The sequence below is a fragment of the Aegilops tauschii genome, chromosome 3, assembly GCF_002575655.3.
Source record: "Aegilops tauschii subsp. strangulata cultivar AL8/78 chromosome 3, Aet v6.0, whole genome shotgun sequence".
NCBI lineage: Eukaryota > Viridiplantae > Streptophyta > Magnoliopsida > Poales > Poaceae > Aegilops > Aegilops tauschii.
In genome coordinates this window covers 212,761,347-212,774,153 of record NC_053037.3, presented here as the reverse complement: position 1 = coordinate 212,774,153, position 12,807 = coordinate 212,761,347, and the positions used below count along the sequence as shown (strand labels likewise).

Here is a 12,807-nt window from a genome sequence, read left to right as displayed (position 1 = left end):
CTAGTCACCTTTAAGCAACGAGTGCTCGCAACGGTGAAACCAGTCTCGCGTAAGCGTACGCGTAATGTCGGTCCGGGCCGCTTCATCTCACAATACCGCTGAACCAAAGTATGGCATGCTGGTAAGCAGTATGACTTATATCGCCCACAACTCACTTGTGTTCTACTCGTACATAGCATCAACGCATAAAACCAGGCTCGGCTGCCACTGTTGGGGAACGTAGTAATTTCAAAAAAATTCCTACGCACAGGCAAGATCATGGTGATGCATAGCAACGAGAGGGGAGAGTGTTGTCCACGTACCCTCGTAGACCGACAGCGGAAGCGTTATCACAACGCGGTTGATGTAGTCGTACGTCTTCACGATCCGACCGATCAAGTACCGAACGTACGGCACCTCCGAGTTCTACACACGTTCAGCTCGATGACGTCCCTCGAACTCCGATCCAGCCGAGTGTTGAGGCAGAGTTTCGTCAGCACGACGGCGTGGTGACGATGATGATGTTCCACCAACGCAGGGCTTCACCTAAGCTCCGCAATGGTATTATCGAGGTGTAATATGGTGGAGGGGGGCACCGCACACGGCTAAGAGATCTCAAGGATCAATTGTTGTGTCTCTGGGGTGCCCCCCTACCCCCGTATATAAAGGAGCAAGGGGGAGGCAGCCGGCCAAGGGGAGAGGCGCGCCATAGGGGGGAGTCCTACTCCCACCGGGAGTAGGACTTCTCCTTTCCTTGTGGGAGTAGGAGAAGGGAAGGGGGAAGGAGAAAGAAGGAAGGGTGCGCCCCCCTTCCCTAGTCCAATTCGGACCAGATCATGGGGAGGGGTGCGGCCACCTTTTGAGGCCTTTCTCTCCTTTCCCGTATGGCCCATTAAGGCCCAATACGAATTCCCGTAACTCTCCGGTACTCCGAAAAATACCCGAATCACTCGGAACCTTTCCGAAGTCCGAATATAGTCGTCCAATATATCGATTTTTACGTCTCGGCCATTTCGAGATTCCTCGTCATGTCCCCGATCTCATCCGGGACTCCGAACTCCTTCGGTACATCAAAACTCAATAAAACTGTCATCGTAACGTTAAGCGTGCGGACCCTACGGGTTCGAGAACTATGTAGACATGACCGAGACACGTCTCCGGTCAATAACCAATAGCGGGACCTGGATGCCCATATTGGCTCCCACATATTTTACGAAGATCTTTATCGGTCAGACCGCATAACAACATACGTTGTTCCCTTTGTCACCGGTATGTTACTTGCCCGAGATTTGATCGTCGGTATCTCGATACCTAGTTCAATCTCGTTACCGGCAAGTCTCTTTACTCGTTCCGTAACACATCATCCCGCAACTAACTCATTAGTCACAATGCTTGCAAGGCTTATAGTGATGTGCATTACCGAGTGGGCCCAGAGATACCTCTCCGACAATTGGAGTGACAAATCCTAATCTCGAAATACGCCAACCCAACAAGTACCTTTGGAGACACCTGTAGAGCACCTTTATAATCACCCATTTACGTTGTGACGTTTGGTAGCACACAAAGTGTTCCTCCGGTAAACGGGAGTTGCATAATCTCATAGTCATGGGAACATGTATAAGCCATGAAGAAAGCAATAGCAACATACTAAACGATCGAGTGCTAAGCTAACGGAATGGGTCAAGTCAATCACGTCATTCTCCTAATGAGACGATCCCGTTAATCAAATGACAACTCATGTCTATGGCTAGGAAACATAACCATCTTTGATTAACGAGCTAGTCAAGTAGAGGCATACTAGTGACACTCTTGTTTGTCTATGTATTCACACATGTATTATGTTTCCGGTTAATACAATTCTAGCATGAATAATAAACATTTATCATGATATAAGGAAATATATAATACTTTATTATTGCCTCTAGGGCATATTTCCTTCAATTCCTTCTCCCGGGAAAACCCGATCAGTCTCGGAATCCCGGTTACAAGACATTTCGACAATGGTAAAACAAGACCAGCAAAGCCGCCCGATGCGCCGACATCCCGATAGGAGCTGCACATATCTCGTTCTCAGGGCAACACCGGATAAGTCAAGATACGAGTAAAACCAGACCTCGAGTTTCCCCGAGGTGGCCCCGCAGGCTGCTCGGTTTGGACCAACACTTAGAGAAGCACTGGCCCGGGGGGGTAAAGTAAGATGACCCTCAAGAGAGCGACTTCCCAGGGAAAAGAAATAGGCTAGGCAAATGGTAAAACCAAGGTTGGGCCTTGGTGGAAGAGTTTTATTCAAGGCGAACTGTCAAGGGGGTCCCATAAATCACCCAACCGTGTGAGGGACGCAAAATCAAGGAACATAACACCGGTATGACGGAAACTAGGGCGGCAAGAGTGGAACAAAACACCCGGCATAAGGTCGAGCCTTCCACCCTTTACCAAATATATAGATGCATTAATAAAATAAGAGATATTGTGATATCCCAACATAAACAAATCCAACATGGAGCAATCTTCATCTTCACCTGCAACTAGCAACGCTATAAGAGGGGCTGAGCAAAGCGGTAACATAGCCAAACAACGGTTTGCTAGGAAGGGTGACAAAGATTAGAGGTTCATGGAAATTTGGGAGGCTTGAGGAGCAAATGAATAGGTAGCGCAGCAAAGCGATAGAACGAAGCAACTAGCATAGCAATGATAGTAATGAGATCCAAGGTGACGGTCATCTTGCCTGAAATCCCGCTAGGAAGAAGAACGAGTCCATGAAGAAGATGAAGCCACGAAGACGAACGAATCCTCACGATCGCAACGACACGGGAACTATCGAGAAGAAGCACACAACAAGGTAAACACACCACACATGAACAAGGCATGATGCTCAATCAAGAATGATGCATGACAAGGCTATATGAAGCTACTCATGACGAGAGATGATGCATACAAGAACAACACATCAAAGCAAGTTTAAATGAGGCCGGAAACAACATATGACAATTCCGATAAGTCCTCATATGCAAATTTCGAAATTGGTCCAGAACTGAACAAGCATTAAGTTGAAGTTGTTAAACAGCAAGTTAAAGAGCACCATGATGATCTACACGAAATTCTAGTCAAGTTACATATAAAGTTCATTAGATTCGGAGCTACGGCCTAGAAGATATGAGCAAAACAAGGTAAACATGGCATTGATGCAAAATGCATACAAACATCAAGCAAACACCTCAAAACAAGGATGTAACATGATAATATGAGACTACATGCAAAACTAAGCAAGTTCATATAGAGCACGCTCAAAACGGAGCAACGGTGCAACACATACACTCCAAACAAAACATACCAACAATCTGTCCAAAACAGCAACTAGACAACTTGCAAGCACCAAAACAATATGCTACAGCACCTTAACATGAAAACAACTGACATGGGCATGAAGTACAGGTAAAGCACAACAAAACATGAACACTGAGCTATCTCCAGAAATCACTAGAACATGCTCAAAAGGACATGGCAAGATTGCAAATAATAACAGGTTCACAGACTTTGCAGAATTACTGGACATGACAGAAATAACATCAGGTAGCAATGTTCAGAGCATGAAGTCAACATGCTACAGGAACTTAACATGGCAAAACAAAGCATGGCATGAATCTAATCAAAGCATATGACAAAAGTCCCTTACTGACGATAAGCCAAAAAGGACTAGAAGATATGATGGCAAGCATGTAAACATAGCAAGTTTCGTTATCAGGTTTCAGACTTGGCAGAAAACAGAGCATGGCAGAAACTATAATATGAAGGCATCTTGGTGAGCTTGATGCACTCACCACAAAGCAATGCATGACAAAAAAAGCATACCTACAGCAAGATGGCATGTTTAAGAAGCAATCCATGGCAAGAGAAAATACATAGCATGTATGGAACAACTACAACAAGCTTGGCAAAATTGAATAACACGTAAACAATCTGCCAGGAACATTTTATAGCAAAAGTAGAGCAAGATTGAGTCAGGCTATGGCACTCCATAATTGCAAACAAGGGCAGGAATTGATCAATTACAACAATATCAACAAAACATCCTTATTGCACATCTCCAAAATACGCATGGATCTCTCTGTAGCATCAAGTTTACATGGCAACAAAATAACAGCAGACAAGGACTTGGAGAAATTACTCCCTGAAATCAGAAACATTACGAAGCCTAGTTTGCATGCTTGTGCTAGTAACCACGGAGATCACAAAAATACATGGCATACACCACTGGAAAGATGGCATGGCATACAACAAAACACATGTAGAGCTCATACTCATAAGATGCACAGATTAAATGCAACAAAAATAACAAATCACCAAGTTCTGATAAGAACCAGCAGATAACTGCAACTAGCACTCTTGCAACAGAGATTTGGGCATCAAGATGAACTCAAATGAACATGGTGCAATGGAACAAAATGTAGATCATCGCGAGACGAACAATTCGATATATTGCACGCACGAAACAGGGCTATATGAATGAAGTTACGATGCAAGGAGCATGGCAACATATCACAAAATTTTAGGGACTTAGCAAATTTGAGAGGGGGGGAGAAGTCAACCGTGGTGTTGACCCGATCGGGATCCGGCGCGGCTTGACCTCGAGCTCGAAGAAGAGGAGGGCGCCGGAGGCGGGAAGGTCGGGCAGCGCGGCGGGGACCTCGACGGCACGCGAGCGAGCGCCGGGCGGCGCCGGCTGGAGGAGGTCGGGGCGGCGCCGGGCGGCGAAGGCCGAGGCGAGGCGGAGAAGTGAGGAGGCGTGGGCGCGGGACGGAGGCCGGCGGAGGAGGCGGGGCCCGGGGCGATCGGCAGCGGGGTCGAGGCGGCCGGCGAGCGGCGGCCCTCGGAGACGCCGGCGAGCGGGGACGCGCGGGGGCGCGGCGAGGCGGACGGGCGGCCGCGCGGGCCTGGGCGGGCCGCGGCTGCGGGGACGGCGGCCAGGACAAGCGGCGGCTCCGGATTGGGTAGGGGCGGTGGCGGACATGTCCGGGCGCGAGGGTGGACGTGTCCGTCGGCGGGAGGAGGAAGAAGCTAGGGTTTCATCCGCGAAATTTCGGGAGGGCACACATATTTATAGGTAGAGGGAGCTAGGAGAGTCCAAACGGGGTGCGGTTTTTGCCCACGCGATCGTGATCGAACGACCGAGAGCATGGCTCAGACTTAGAGGGGTTTTGGGGCTGTTTGAAAGGGGGTTTTGCTGCAACACACAAACGGACTTTGCGGTTACCCGGTTAACCGTTGGAGTACCAAACGACCTCCAAATGGAACGAAACTTGACCGGTGGTCTACCGGTGGTATACCAAGGCCACTTGACAAGACTCGGTCCATTCCGAGAACGTTTGACACCCGCACATGAAAAGAGGCAAAAGGGGGCGCCGGGTGACATAGGAGTGCCGGATTGCAAAACGGACAACGGGGAAAATGCTCGGATGCATGAGACGAACACGTATGCAAATGCAATGCACATGACGACATGACAGGAAATGCAGATGATGACATGGCAAAATGCAACACGCAAGCAGATGACAAGGCGAGGACGGCGAATAACTGGCAGACACCTGGCGCATCGGATCCGGGGCGTTACAACACTCCTCCACTAACAAGAGGTCTCGCCCCGAGATCTTAGGACCGAGATGGAAGGAAAAAGGAATGAGGTTAAATAAGAACAAAAGAGAGAGGATGAACAAAGTCAAGAACACTCGAGAAGAAAAGAGGAATGTTGAGTGAGACAAGAAGCAAAAGCTCAAGGAATAAGACTGAATTCGAAACCACTCCGGTTGGGAGAAGATAGAAAAAGGAATAAGAACGCAAGAGGAAATCAAAGAATCGAGAGCACTCGAGAAGAAAAGGAACGACGAGAATGACGAGAATCGAATGCTCACGGAATCAGATAGACTCTGAAACCACTCCGGTTAGAACGAGATAAGTCCTCATATGCAAATTTCGAAATTGGTCCAGAACTGAACAAGCATTAAGTTGAAGTTGTTAAACAGCAAGTTAAATAGCACCATGATGATCTACACGAAATTCTAGTCAAGTTACATATAAAGTTCATTAGATTCGGAGCTACGGCCTAGAAGATATGAGCAAAACAAGGTAAATATGGCATTGATGCAAAATGCATACAAACATCAAGCAAACACCTCAAAACAAGGATGCAACATGATAATATGAGACTAAATGCAAAACTAAGCAAGTTCATATAGAGCACGCTCAAAACGGAGCAACGGTGCAACACATACACTCCAAACAAAACATAGCAACAATCTGTCCAAAACAGCAACTAGGCAACTTGCAAGCACCAAACCAATATGCTACAGCACCTTAACATGAAAAGAACTGACATGGGCACGAAGTACAGGTAAAGCACAACAAAACATGAACACTGAGCTATCTCCAGAAATCACTAGAACATGCTCAAAAGGACATGGCAAGATTGCAAATAATAACAGGTTCACAGACTTGGCAGAATTACTGGACATGACAGAAATAACATCAGGTAGCAATGTGCAGAGCACGAAATCAACATGCTACAGGAACATAACATGGCAAAACAAAGCATGGCATGAATCTACTCAAAGCATATGACAAAAGTCTCTTACTGACCATAAGCCAAAAAGGACCAGAAGATATGATGGTAAGCATGTAAACATAGCAAGTTTCGTTATCAGGTTTCAGACTTGGCAGAAAACAGAGCATGGCAGAACTATAATATGAAGGCATCTTGGTGAGCTTGATGCACTCACCACAAAGCAATGCATGACAAAACAAGCATACCTACAGCAAGATGGCATGTTTAAGAAGCAATCCATGGTAAGAGAAAATACATAGCATGTATGGAACAAGTACAACAAGCTTGGCAAATTTGAATAACACGTAAACAATCTGCCAGGAACATTTTATAGCAAAAGTAGAGCAAGATTGAGTCAGGCTATGGCACTCCATAATTGCAAACAAGGGCAGGAATGGATCAATTACAACAATATCCACAAAACATCCTTACTGGACATCTCCAAAATATGCATGGATCTCTCTGTAGCATCAAGTTTACATGGCAACAAAATAACAGCAGACAAGGACTTAAGAGAAATTACTGTCCGTGAAATCAGAAACATTATGAAGCCTAGTTTGCATGCTTGTGCTAGTCACCACAGAAATCACAAAAATACATGGCATACACCACTGGAAAGATGGCATGGCATACAACAAAACACATGTAGAGCTCATACTCATAAGATGCACAGATTAAATGCAACAAAAATAACAATTCACCAAGTTCTGATAAGAACCAGCAGATAACAGCAACTAGCACTCTTGCAACAGAGATTTGGGCATCAAGATGAACTCAAATGAACATGGTGCAATGGAACAAAATGTAGATCATCGCGAGACGAACAATTCGATATATTGCACGCACGAAACAGAGCTATATGAATGAAGTTACGATGCAAGGAACATGGCAACATATCACAAAATTTTAGGGACTTAGCAAATTTGAGAGGGGGGAGAAGTCAACCGTGGTGTTGACCCGATCGGGATCCGGCGCGGCTTGACCTCGAGCTCGAAGAAGAGGAGGGCGCCGGCGGCGGGAAGGTCGGGCGGCGCGGCGGGGACCTCGACGGCGCGCGGGCGAGCGCCGGGCGGCAGCCTCGGGGCGGCGCCGGCTGGAGGAGGCCGGGGTGGTGCCGGGCGGCGAATGCCGAGGCGGGGCGGAGAAGTGAGGAGGCAGCGGCGCGGGACGGAGGCCGGCGGAGGAGGCGGGGCCCGGGGCGATCGGCAGCGGGGTCGAGGCGGCCGGCGAGCGGCGGCCCTCGGAGACGCCGGCGAGCGGGGACGCGCGGGGGCGCGGCGAGGCGGACGGGCGGCCGCGCGGGCCTGGGCGGGCCGCGCCTGGGCCCGGCGGGCCGCAGCGGCGGGGACGGCGGCCAGGACAGGTGGCGGCTCCGGATTGGGTAGGGGCGGTGGCGGACATGTCCGGGCGCGAGGGTGGACGTGTCCGTCGGCGGGAGGAGGAAGAAGCTAGGGTTTCATCCGCGAAATTTCGGGAGGGCACACATATTTATAGGTAGAGGGAGCTAGGAGAGTCCAAACGGGGTGCGGTTTTTGCCCACGCGATCGCGATCGAACGACTGAGAGCATGGCGGAGACTTAGAGGGGTTTTGGGGCTGTTTGAAATGGGGTTTTGCTGCAACACACAAACGGACTTTGCGGTTACCCGGTTAACCGTTGGAGTACCAAACGACCTCCAAATGGAACGAAACTTGACCGATGGTCTACCGGTGGTATACCATGGCCACTTGACAAGACTTGGTCCATTTCGAGAACGTTTGACACCCGCACATGAAAAGAGGCAAAAGGGGGCGCCGGGTGACATAGGAGTGCCGGATTGCAAAACGGACAACGGGGAAAATGCTCGGATGCATGAGACGAACACGTATGCAAATGCAATGCACATGACGACATGACATGAAATGCAGATGATGACATGGCAAAATGCAACACGCAAGCAGATGACAAGGCAAGGACGGCGAATAACTGGCAGACACCTGGCGCATCGGATCCGGGGCGTTACATGCATGCACACACATACTCAGCCAGGGTGAGCTAGTGACCGTATAAACACCGGAAAATGTATATATTCAGCGCAATGAGCGTATTATGAAGTCCACTGGCCGTATTTTTAAAAATATACAATGTCAAACAGTGTATTTATCTCGTTTGAAATTAAGCCATATTAACCGGAAAGGAGGCATTATGGACTAGCATTACTTTGATGTGTCGCGTCAACTTGCCGAACGAGGAGAAGCTTGCAGGATAGGAGAAGCTTGCGCGCGGTGGCTCGCATGACAAGGAGAAACTTTTGACTAATGCAAGCTCTCCCTCGCTCAGACGGTGGACTTGCAACAGTTAATTCGCTGTCAGATTGCCAGAAGCATACACTGTACTAATACCATGATTGTTCGACTTCCCGAAGAGGAGAACAACCAAGCGCAAAGTTTACTAGTACTAGTACTACTACTATAGAGGTATGTACTACTACTAGGAATCGGATGGAGGAGCGCATGTACTCTTATTTTATTTCGAAATGTGATAAAGCAATCTTTAACACATTTGGTTCTCTTCGAGGGTTCTCGCATGTGATAATGGAAGTTGATTGCACGGAACACTCGCCACAATTCTCGCTTAATTCTGGCTCATATCCTGTTACAAATAGGAGCGCTCAGTAATATTTTCTCTTTTTTTGTTATTCAGCATGTAAACAGGTCAGCAAACCATGATGCGCATCTTTGTGCGAACCGTGCTTGCTGCACTTTGAATGCGACCGAGAGATGGCTTGAAGAAACACCTTGCTTCCTTCTTATTTTTTTGCGGTGTACCTCCCTTTCTAGTGACGAGTCTCTTGGCTGATGGTCCTAAGAATGCTTATATATGAATAAAGCTCTCTCATTTACCCGCAAAAAAGTTTAAGCCATATTAACCAGAAAGGAGGGAGTGTGGACTAGCACTACTTTTTGGTGTGTCCTGTCAATTCGCAGAAAGAGGAGAAGCTTGCAGGACAAGGTGAAGCTCGCTTATGCCCTCTCCGTCTACCTCAAGCCTGGTGGCTCGCAGGACGAGGAGAAGCTTTTGACTAATGCAACCTACCCTCGCCCAGGCGGTGGACATGTAGCAGTTCATTCGGTGTCAGATTGCCAGAGGCATACACTGTAGTACCCAACATGCGGAGTACCATCATTGTTCGACTTCACGAGGAGGCGAAGAGCCAAGCGCAAGGTTTAGTAGTACGAGTAGTACTACTACTAGAACCGCATGGTGGAGCGTATGTACTCTTATTTTATTTTAATCTCTGATAAAGTACACATTTATTCGTGAGAAGGGCGGAAAACGGCAGCCCAATAGTAGTATTAAAAAACATTGAACATGTAATGATGATATCGATCAACCATGCTCGAATATATCTTGGCCTCCGTGCGAGCCCGTCTATGTGTTCTCGCTCCTCGTCTCTCTCAAGGAACGGCGGGTTGGCCATTTTGCCGTCAATTGAGATCGGTTTGCTCACACTCTGGCCCCACATGTCAGTGATATGCCAAGAGGAAGTGCGTTGACCGACTGGCCATATGCGTACTTGGTTTTGCACCTTCATACTACTCCTCCCTCCGTCACAGTTTACAGGGCGCGCTTCATTCTGAGGCATTTCTCCCCATGCATTTCCACCACCAGAGAGACTTTAGACGCGTTTCGTTTAATGCTCAATTAATTAGGGCGTGGTAACCGCAATCAAGTCCACAATTTTCTCTCGATGTACTATGTGTGTACGCGGAGTGGAGTAAGTGCATGCATGTGTGTACCCGGGGTGGAAGCATTGCATGCATGTGTGTATGCATTATTTCCTCTAGTAATAGACGCCGTGCTATAACTATCAATGCTATTTTTCAGGCCGATCGCTAGTCGCCTTGGTCCCAGAGATTGTCTTTTTTGAAGCGCGCTCTATAAACAGTGACGGAGGGAGTAGTATGAGCGGATTCAAAGAAGAGCGTATTGATGGTTGCTTCTTCCGAGCAACTTACAGTGGGAAAGGTGGGGCTTATGATTTGACTGCTCATTACTCACTATTAGTGCAGTGCCACGACCGGGTTGAGTCTCCCATGCGGTTGTGCACTACTCCCTCCGTTCTTAAATATACTACGGAGTATTTGTCTTTCTAGAGATTTCAACGAGTGACTACATACGAAGCAAAATGAGTGAATCTACACTCTAAAATATGTCCATTTAAAATTTGTAAAAAGAAAAATATTTAGGAACGGAGGAAGTATAATTTTGTGCATGGCACATGGACCCGGATGCTGAAGAGGCTTCGGGAAATGCTATCAACGTTCCAGCATTTGTTTACATAATTGACATACTATACAAATAATTTTCTTGCGACATAAAATTGTACAATGCTCTAAGCTTTCAGCTTTTGTTTCGTGTGACTTGCCATCCATGCTCTTTCGGAAACAATAAAAAACTAACTTCCTTGCTAATGAATCTCAATGATTAGCGGATCAGAGCTAATATTTACATCACAACTGAAGACAAAGTTATGAGAAGGTGTTAAATTAAAATTGATCCATGCTTTCATTGGCAGCAACGTCCCCCAGCTCTGTCTAAATCAAAAAGGCATGTTGGGAAAAAAAGTAGCTTTCTGGAGCATGCAACATTCCGATCATTTTGTGCAGTTCCACTAAAATAGAGCTGAGCGTCCCTGTTCCAAAGATATTAAGTGTGATTATAATAATAGAGGACTGTTGATGAAACAATAAACACACAAATAGAAGTCGATCACCTTTGCAGTCTCTCTTAAGACTAACTAGTTGGAGAAGATTAAGCAAATAGTTGGAGAAGATTAGGCTCGGAGTTGGATGAGGAGGATAGAGCAAAACCAATCTCCCTTTGTGCAGTCGCACTGAAATGTAGAGACGTTTCCCGTGTGACATTTTAGTTCAACTGCACAAAACACTCTTAAGAAAAAACTGATTTGTGCAGTTCACCAAAAGGTCGCAATAGCAACGAGGTGAAATGGATAGCCCTGTTTGCAAAAAAAGAGGTAGAAAGGAAACAATTACAAGCCAATAACAGTTAATGACACATACAACGACAAAAAATAAGCATATTCCTTGTCCTAAGGGAAGATAACAACACGGTTGTGTTTGTCTAAAACGGTGCGGGGACGAGATTGCAATATGGAATGTACGCCGGACGAGCTACGGTTTGGGCAAAGAACTATGGAAGATCCACATGCAAGATTTTCCACATGCAGCGACGTGGGAAGACGGGCAGTGGAGCAAGGCCGGAGGGGATACCTAGGGGTCGTCGGGATGTAACTAGGAGAGTGGCGGCTGGCGGGATCTGCCCATACTGCAGCAGCGAGCAGGTGGTGTAGAACCTACCGCGCCGGAGCTTGGTCAGAGAGAACGACGGGTACCGCAGATCGGGACGTGCTGCCTCGGCGCCGTCGAACGGAGAAATGATGCACATCCTCCCTTTCCGCCGGCGGACGGGATGTGGCCAGATCAGTGACCAACGGTGAGAGAGAGAGACTGCCGCCTTGTGTGAAATACTCTGAAGAGAGACAAACCCTGGTAGGCAGGCTCCATTGTATATAGTGGAGCGGACTACCTTTTTCTCCGTAAAAATCGTTTTATATTCTGAGTACGTGCCATTGAGCGATATAACTTTATTTAAAAATAACGTGTCAACGCATCAAGTCAAACTTTGTTTCGTGCATGCTTGGTACACGACCTCCGTAGGTAAACAACCACTACACGCGTTCAAATTAGCACGTGGGCTGCCATTTCGTACAGAAATGAGCTCCACTGTGTATTGATGACCCACAAGTATAGGGGATCAATTGTAGCTCTTTTCGATAAGTAAGAGTGTCGAGCCCAACGAGAGCAGAAGGAAATGACAAGTAGTTTCCAGTAAGGCAATGTCTGCAAGTGCTAAAATTGTAAGTAACAAAGTAGTTTGATAGCAAGATAATTTATAACGAGCAACTAACGATAGTAGTGACAAAAGTGCAGCAAGGTAGCCCAATCCTTTTGAGGCAAAGGACTGGCCAAAACGGTCTCTTATGATAAGCAAAGCGTTCTTGAGGGTACACGGGAATTTCATCTAGTCACTTTCATCATGTTGGTTCGATTTGTGTTCGGTACTTTGATAATTTGATATGTGGGTGGACCGGTGCTTAGGTGTTGTTCTTACTTGAACAAGCCTCCTACTTATGATTAACCCTCCGGCAAGCATCTGCAACTACGAGAAAAG

The 12,807-nt window shown here is 47.2% G+C and overlaps 1 long non-coding RNA gene across 1 annotated transcript; it reads right to left on the bottom strand.

Moving 5' to 3' along the window:
* Positions 1-11,005: 11,005 nt before the first annotated feature.
* LOC141020970 (uncharacterized) lies at positions 11,006-11,854 on the bottom strand. The gene is made up of 2 exons (XR_012180965.1): positions 11,330-11,854; positions 11,006-11,248 (listed from the first exon to the last, which is right to left on the bottom strand). It is a non-coding gene; the product is annotated as an uncharacterized lncRNA (long non-coding RNA).
* Positions 11,855-12,807: the final 953 nt, after the last annotated feature.